The sequence below is a fragment of the Helianthus annuus genome, chromosome 12 (genome assembly GCF_002127325.2).
Source record: "Helianthus annuus cultivar XRQ/B chromosome 12, HanXRQr2.0-SUNRISE, whole genome shotgun sequence".
Taxonomy (NCBI): Eukaryota; Viridiplantae; Streptophyta; class Magnoliopsida; order Asterales; family Asteraceae; genus Helianthus; species Helianthus annuus.
This window is the reverse complement of record NC_035444.2, coordinates 40,480,345-40,488,997: the sequence shown is the minus strand read 5'-3', so window position 1 is coordinate 40,488,997 and position 8,653 is coordinate 40,480,345.

The following is an 8,653-nucleotide window of genomic DNA, read 5'->3' as shown; positions in this document are numbered from 1 at the left end:
TCGCAACAGCTGGTTGCGAGTCGCAATGGAGATCTCGGTTCATCATGGTCTGGTTACGAGTCGCAACGGGACTCGCAACCGTGGTTGCGGTTCGTGCGGTTTGGTCTCGAGTGGGGTTCCGACTCGCAACTGGTGATGCCGAGTCGCAACCGTGCGCATGTAACAGCCTTCCATAATTCTAGTCAATTAACCCCGTGATTTCAGCTAACATCCTTGGCAGTTTCGAATTCAGATCAAACATGACAATTATCATCAATTACCAACCTTTATCAGTTTCATAATATGGTAATTATCGATCAAACAAGGGAAAGCAACATCAATTTTCATGAACCCTAATACCAAACGTAATCAAGAACACTTGTCCAAAACAATACATAACGGCCGATTCTTATGAACATCATTATTATAATTCGAACTAAATAATCATCACGGCAGTTTAGCAAGCATCATCAAATCAATTTCCAAGTTATTGACATGCAAACCGATCCACAAGATCGTCTATATACGGTTCATATTGTTTGACATAACAATCAATCATACTCGTTCAAACCAAAGCATGTAATAACAACAACATTCAATTACTAAAACACAATCAAACACTAACCGATTGGATTGAAGGTAGAGGATCGATTCGTTTCAAAAGCTTCAAAGTGTGTGTGTGTGCCGTCGAGTTCCAAGCAAGCCGAGAGAGAGAGAGGAAAGCTTCTAGGGTTTGTGTGTGTTTGTGATTTGCAAAAGTGGTAAAACAAAACCCCTAACTCGGTTTTGTGTGTTGCGAATGGGGAGTGGGCCGAGCCCAACTCGGGTATCAAGTGGAGTCCGATTTCAAGTGTGGCCCAAAGGGCTTGTGTGACCATTAAACCTTGTGCGATCGGGTTTAGTGTTTGGTTTGGGCTCGATAAAAATAAACATAACATACACACATAAGGCACATAACATCATAACATTTATTAATTCAATGTCACATAAGCACGTAACGTTACATCAAGCAAGCCTAAAGTTCGAGTTGTCACATTATCCCCAACTAATTGGAAATTTCGTCCCGAAATTTGGTATGCACTCACTGAGGAAGCTAGGTAAACTGTACTGTTCACTGATTTTCCTGGGGTGTCACATCCTCCCCCCGTTGATCTGGAATTTCGTCCCGAAATTCCGAAGTAGTAGCTTCAGCCTCAGTAGTGGTTGCCTTGTTCCCGAATAACTGGGGGTACTTTTCTGTCATCCTGTCTTCGCGTTCCCAGGTGTACTCTGGGCCACGTTTGGAGTTCCAACGAACTCGAACAAGAGGGATTCTCTTGTGTTTGAGGACCTTCACATCCCGGTCCGTGATTTCAACAGGTTCCTCGACGAACTGCAACCGCTCGTCGATAGTAAGTTCCTTAAAAGGAATGATGAGGTTTTCATCTGATAGGCACTTCTTTAAGTTCGATACATGAAAGACATTGTGAACTGCCCCGAGTTCAGCTGGTAGGTTCAACTTGTAGGCTACCTTGCCAATCTTTTCAATGATTTCGAATGGTCCGACATACCGCGGATTCAGTTTACCCCGTTTGCCGAAACGAACCACACCCTTCCAGGGTGAAACTTTCAATAAAACCCGGTCCCCGACCTCGAATTCCAATGGCTTTCTACGCTTGTCCGCGTAGGCTTTCTGACGGTCGCGTGCTGCCGCCATGCGTTGTCGTATCTGTGCAATCTTTTCTGTGGCGTCCACTACAATCTCTGGACCCGTAATTTGACTATCCCCCACCTCTGCCCAGCAGAGGGGTGACCGGCATTTACGCCCGTACAATGCCTCGAATGGAGCGGCTTGAATGCTGGTATGGTAACTGTTATTGTAAGAAAACTCCACCAAAGGGAGATGCTTTTCCCAGCCGTTGCCGAAATCGATAACGCATGCCCGAAGCATGTCTTCAAGCGTTTGAATCGTACGCTCAGACTGCCCATCCGTCTGAGGATGATATGCTGTGCTCATGTCTAATCGTGAGCCGAAAGATTTATGCATTGCTTGCCAAAGCTCTGACGTGAATCGTGCATCGCGATCCGAAATGATAGATGTGGGCACCCCGTGCCTCGAGACAACTTCTTTGAGATAGACGTCTGCGAGTGTGGAGAACTTGTCCGTTTCCTTAATCGGCAGGAAGTGTGCAGACTTGGTGAGTCGATCAACTATGACCCATATTGTATTGTTCCCACGCTGGGATCTAGGTAGGCCTGTAACGAAATCCATGGAAATTTCTTCCCATTTCCACTGTGGTATCTTAGGCTGCTGAAGTAGCCCTGCTGGCTTCTGATATTCGACCTTGACTCTTGCACAGGTCAAGCATTTTCCAACGTACGTAGCAATGTGAGCCTTCATACTAGGCCACCAATAAGTAGTGCTGATATCGTGGTACATCTTATCCGACCCTGGATGTACCGAATAGCGAGACTTGTGAGCTTCATCCATTACAAGTTCGCGTAAACCGCCATAAAGTGGGACCCAAATCCGGCCCGTTACATAGTAGGCGCCGTCTGCCTTCTGTTCCATTTGCTGTCGTGAGCCGCGTAAGGCTTCAGCCTTGACATTTTCGGGCTTCAGTGCTTCTGTCTGAGCATTTCGTATCTGTGCTGGAAGGCTAGACTGAATCGTAAGCTGTAGCGCTCGCACGCGCTTCGGTAAAGTGTCCTTTCGACTAAGGGCATCAGCCACAACATTGGCTTTGCCTGGATGATACTTGATAGCGCATTCGTAGTCATTAAGTAACTCGACCCATCGTCGTTGACGCATGTTCAAATCCTTCTGCTTAAGAATGTGCTCGAGACTCCTGTGATCGGTGTAAATCGTGCACCTGGTACCGTACAGGTAGTGTCGCCATATCTTAAGCGCAAAAACAACAGCTCCCAGCTCTAAATCGTGCGTCGTGTAGTTGCGTTCGTGAACCTTGAGTTGACGAGAGGCGTAAGCAATAACCTTGTCGCGCTGCATTAACACACATCCCAGTCCCCGAATGGATGCATCACAATAAACCACGAAGTCATCTGTGCCCTCTGGCAAAGAGAGGATAGGTGCACTGCAAAGTCTATCCTTTAGGTGCTGAAAAGCAGTCTCCTGGGGCTCTCCCCAGCGATAAACGACACCCTTCTGTGTCAGTAGCGTAAGCGGCTGAGCAATCTTTGAGAAGTCTTTTATGAACCGCCGATAATAACCTGCCAAACCCAAGAACTGGCGTATTTCTGTCGGTGTACGCGGTGCAGGCCAGTTCCTGATCGAATCTACCTTGGATGGATCGACGTGGATCCCATCCCTGTTCACCACATGGCCTAGAAAGTGGACTTCACGAAGCCAGAAGTCGCATTTAGAAAGCTTGGCGTACAGCTGTTCCTTCCGAAGGAGTTCCAAAATAAGGCGGAGATGCTGCTCGTGTTCCTCCTGACTCTTGGAGTAAATCAGGATGTCGTCGATGAATACTATGACGAACTTGTCGAGATAGGGTTTGCATACCCTGTTCATAAGATCCATAAATACAGCAGGCGCGTTCGTTAACCCAAATGGCATGACGAGAAACTCGTAGTGGCCATAACGAGTTCTGAATGCAGTCTTAGAGACGTCCTCATCCCGGACTCTCAGCTGATGGTACCCTGACCTCAAATCTATCTTCGAATAGTAACACGACCCTTGCAACTGGTCGAACAAGTCGTCGATGCGCGGAAGAGGATAACGGTTCTTCACCGTCACCTTGTTCAGTTCCCTGTAGTCTATACACATCCTGAACGTACCGTCTTTCTTTTTCACAAAAAGTACTGGAGCTCCCCAAGGCGAAGAGCTTGGTCGTATGAAACCCTTTTCTAAGAGTTCTTGCAGTTGCTTTGACAGTTCCTCCAATTCCGATGGAGCTAGACGATAGGGTGCGCGGGCTATGGGTGCTGCTCCTGGAGCGAGCTCGATCTGAAATTCGACCTGACGATGAGGCGGTAAGCCAGGTAAGTCTTCAGGAAACACCTGAGGGTAATCACGTACAATTGGAATATCCTCCAATTTCTTTTCCTTTGCTGATGCGTCTGTAACGAGAGCCAGAATGGCTGTGTGACCTTTACGTAAGCATTTCTGAGCCTTCAAGAAAGAGATGATACCAACCACTGCACCACTCTTGTCGCCTTGAACTTCTAGAGGTTCCTGATCCAAACGAGGAATGCGAATAACCTTTTCGCTGCATAAGATTTCTGCCTGGTGTTGGGATAACCAATCCATCCCAATCACGACGTCGAAACTACCCAAAACTATGGGAATGAGGTCAATGGAGAAGGCTTGGCCAGCTAGGATAAGATTACAACCCTGAACTACGTGCGTGGCTTCTAGACTTTTACCGTTAGCTAACTCTACTACATGTTTGGTGGGTAAAAGTGTTGGTACACGTTTTAGCAGTTGACACATTTTCACAGACATATAGCTTGTATCCGCACCCGAATCAAACAAAACAGTAACGTAAATATTGTCGAGGAGAAACTTACCCATGACAACGTTGGGATCGTTCACTGCGTCGCCTCGACCTAGCACAAAAGCGCGACCACGAGCTTCATTGCCGTTGTTGTTGTTGTTTCCACCGTTGTTGTTCCCGTTGCCCTGGTTATTATTATTGTTGCGGTTCTGGTTCAATTGAGGGCAATCGCGTTTGAAGTGACCTTCAGCCCCACACTGGAAACACCCCCGGTTTCCACGCTGTGGCTGCTGCTGCTGCTGCTGGTTCTGTGGAGCTGGTTGCTGAGGCTGCTGATTCTGATTCGCAGGCCGTGGACTCCTACAGTCTTTGGCCTCGTGACCCATCTTAAGACACCTTTGACAACGACCCTTGTTACATGGGCCGTGGTGATGCCTGTTGCAGTTGTGGCACCTGGGTTGACTACCCTGATATCTCCTCTGTCTGTGACCACTAGAGGATTGCTGACTGGGACTCTGATAGTGGTCAATCTTCTGCTGCTGAGATTGTGGCTGAACAGATGCTGAACCTTTGCTGGAATCCCCATCCCACTTTCTTTTACTGTCACCAGATGTAGCAGGAGTAACTGAGGTGGTGACGTTAGCAGTAGCATTAACACGCTTGGGCAGTCTATTCTGATCCACTGCCTGATCAGTGATACGGTGAGCAAGGCGCTGGATTTCCTGAATGTTTTCGAGGTTAGCCGACGTCACGTGGCTCTGAATTTCTGGCGCCAATCCCTTGAGATACAACTCAATGCGCTTGTATGGAGGGTCCACCATAGTAGGACACAGAACGGCCAGCTCGTTAGACCGTTTGGTATATGCTTCGATTTCCGATCCAACCATCTTCAAGTTATACAGCTCGTCTTCCAGCTTGTGAATATCTTCCCGCGTGCAATACTCACGCTTGATGAGTTCCTTGAAATCGTTCCATGGGGTGGCGTTAGCAGCTGCCAACCCTAAGATTTGGACTTGGGCGTTCCACCAAGTCAGTGCTATCCCTTCCAAAGTACCGGTAGCAAACTTGACCTTGCGAGCCTCAGGGCACTCGCACATTTCGAATACTGATTCTAACTTTTCAAACCAATGGAGGAGTCCCACTGCCCCCTCTGTGCCACTGAAAGAGTTTGGACGACAGTCCATGAAGTTCTTGAAAGTGCAGACAGGCTGCTGCGCGTGTTGACCTATTGTGTACGAGTAGGGCAAAGTTTAAATACAAAAGCTAGTTTAGGAGTGTAGGATCTAAAGATCCTAGCGTAAGTTATAACTACAAGTTATCCTACCTGCTTGAGCAGCCGCAAATGCCGCTGTGACTTGGGCTTGAACGAGAGCCTCTAGCTGGGCTTGTGTCATGTTGATTCGTCCAGACATGATCTTCATAGTAACAAGTGGTATACATAAGAATGGTTCGCGAGTAGGGCGATGACAGAAAAGCGTAGGCATATAGGTGTTCTCATGAAATCAAAGCATGTGTATCTAAGCGTAATGCGAGCAAAGTTCTAAGCAGTTCTAGCAAACAGGCAATAAACATAAACCTTATTACCTAGGGTGTCGAGTCTTGCACGTGGAGCGAAGCGTCGTTGTGGATCGTTGAGAGCACTGTACTGGTTATAGTCCGGTTTTAATAAAAACGTTTTCCCATATTAAAACCAAGTTCTCTATAACCAATGGCTCTGATACCAATCTGTCACACCCCCAAAATCCACCCGCGGAATACCACCGCTTGGGAGCGTGACTGACCAGGATCAAGCCATCAATCATATCAAACATAGCATATATAAAAGTAAATAATGTAAATCATCATGACATGATTGATGTTTCAAAACCAACATCGTTTAAGTAGCGGAAGCATAGTAAGTAATCTCAAAATAGTTATACGAGTAATAAGTTCATAAATAGTTCACGATCCGTATCCCACAACGACCTGCTCCTCCCTGTGCAAGCTCCAGTATACCTAAGGTCCTGCAAGGCATGCAGCAAATAATCAACAAACTAGTTGAGCGAGTTCACAGCAAGTAAGTTCATAACGTAATGCATAAGTATAGCTAGTGGGGGCTTCCCATACTAGTGATCGTAATACTGGTGGGGGCTTCCCATGTTTATCCTGGCTAATGAGGGCTTCTCATTAACGGTACTTACTAGACTAACTTCCGACCATGTGTTCTTCTTTACCGAGAACAGGAAAACGTACAGGGTCACGTAGGCTTTACGTGACGCGCCCTTCCCCGAGGACAGTGGTACGTGTGGGGGCTACGTAGGCTTTACGCAGCGTGGCCTTCCGATCTGGAAGCCAGTGGATGGTATTGGGTTACGTAGGCTTTACGTAACGTGTCCTTCCCGACCCGGGAGACATATGGAAAATATACTGGGTTACGTAGGCTTTACGTAACGTGTCCTGACTAACCTGAGGACGATGGTCTATAGTCTGGTATATGCGTAAGTACGAGTAATCATTCCATATCCATCATATCCAACCCAATTCCCAACCCGGGAATCCCATGCCTTGGCTGTGTGAACTCACCTTGGTTTGCTCGGCAGATACACAGAAAGTACAAGTAGCAAGTAAATGGTCACTCACGTCCTATCATGGTTATATACGAGTCAGGTTCGTATGTAGCACGTATATAGTAATCACGTATAGTCATGGCAAACACGTATGCACGTAAGCAGATAAGGCATAGCATGCGTGATTCAATTGTCTAAGTCCAATCATACCCGGCCCAATGACATAAGCAGCCCAATAACAAAACGGTTCAGATTCTCAATCGGCCCAATTAGTAAACGCATACAAGTCCATTAATAAACAGTTCACAATTCAAATCGTTGGGCTCAATAGATTGGGCCCGTGACAGTGAAGGCCCAACAGTGTGCGTGTAAACGATGGTCTCGAGTCGCAACGGAGATCTCGAGTCGCAACCGGAGATTACGAGTCGCAACAGCTGGTTGCGAGTCGCAATGGAGATCTCGGTTCATCATGGTCTGGTTACGAGTCGCAACGGGACTCGCAACCGTGGTTGCGGTTCGTGCGGTTTGGTCTCGAGTGGGGTTCCGACTCGCAACTGGTGATGCCGAGTCGCAACCGTGCGCATGTAACAGCCTTCCATAATTCTAGTCAATTAACCCCGTGATTTCAGCTAACATCCTTGGCAGTTTCGAATTCAGATCAAACATGACAATTATCATCAATTACCAACCTTTATCAGTTTCATAATATGGTAATTATCGATCAAACAAGGGAAAGCAACATCAATTTTCATGAACCCTAATACCAAACGTAATCAAGAACACTTGTCCAAAACAATACATAACGGCCGATTCTTATGAACATCATTATTATAATTCGAACTAAATAATCATCACGGCAGTTTAGCAAGCATCATCAAATCAATTTCCAAGTTATTGACATGCAAACCGATCCACAAGATCGTCTATATACGGTTCATATTGTTTGACATAACAATCAATCATACTCGTTCAAACCAAAGCATGTAATAACAACAACATTCAATTACTAAAACACAATCAAACACTAACCGATTGGATTGAAGGTAGAGGATCGATTCGTTTCAAAAGCTTCAAAGTGTGTGTGTGTGCCGTCGAGTTCCAAGCAAGCCGAGAGAGAGAGAGGAAAGCTTCTAGGGTTTGTGTGTGTTTGTGATTTGCAAAAGTGGTAAAACAAAACCCCTAACTCGGTTTTGTGTGTTGCGAATGGGGAGTGGGCCGAGCCCAACTCGGGTATCAAGTGGAGTCCGATTTCAAGTGTGGCCCAAAGGGCTTGTGTGACCATTAAACCTTGTGCGATCGGGTTTAGTGTTTGGTTTGGGCTCGATAAAAATAAACATAACATACACACATAAGGCACATAACATCATAACATTTATTAATTCAATGTCACATAAGCACGTAACGTTACATCAAGCAAGCCTAAAGTTCGAGTTGTCACATAACCCCCTTACCACTACACCCTATTTTGATATAACGCCCCATAAAGCCACTCTCTTACGCATTTCGTCACGTGTCGTATAACGCCCTCAAATGGGGCTTGACTACACAAGGTCTTAGGCCATGGGTATACTTTCACGCCTCTTAACTACACGTAGGTGTCACATCACTCACTTGACCCTTTTCACATCACCTCGCACCAAGGAAATGTTTTAACCTTCATTAACGCCCCATAAATTAATTAAATACATA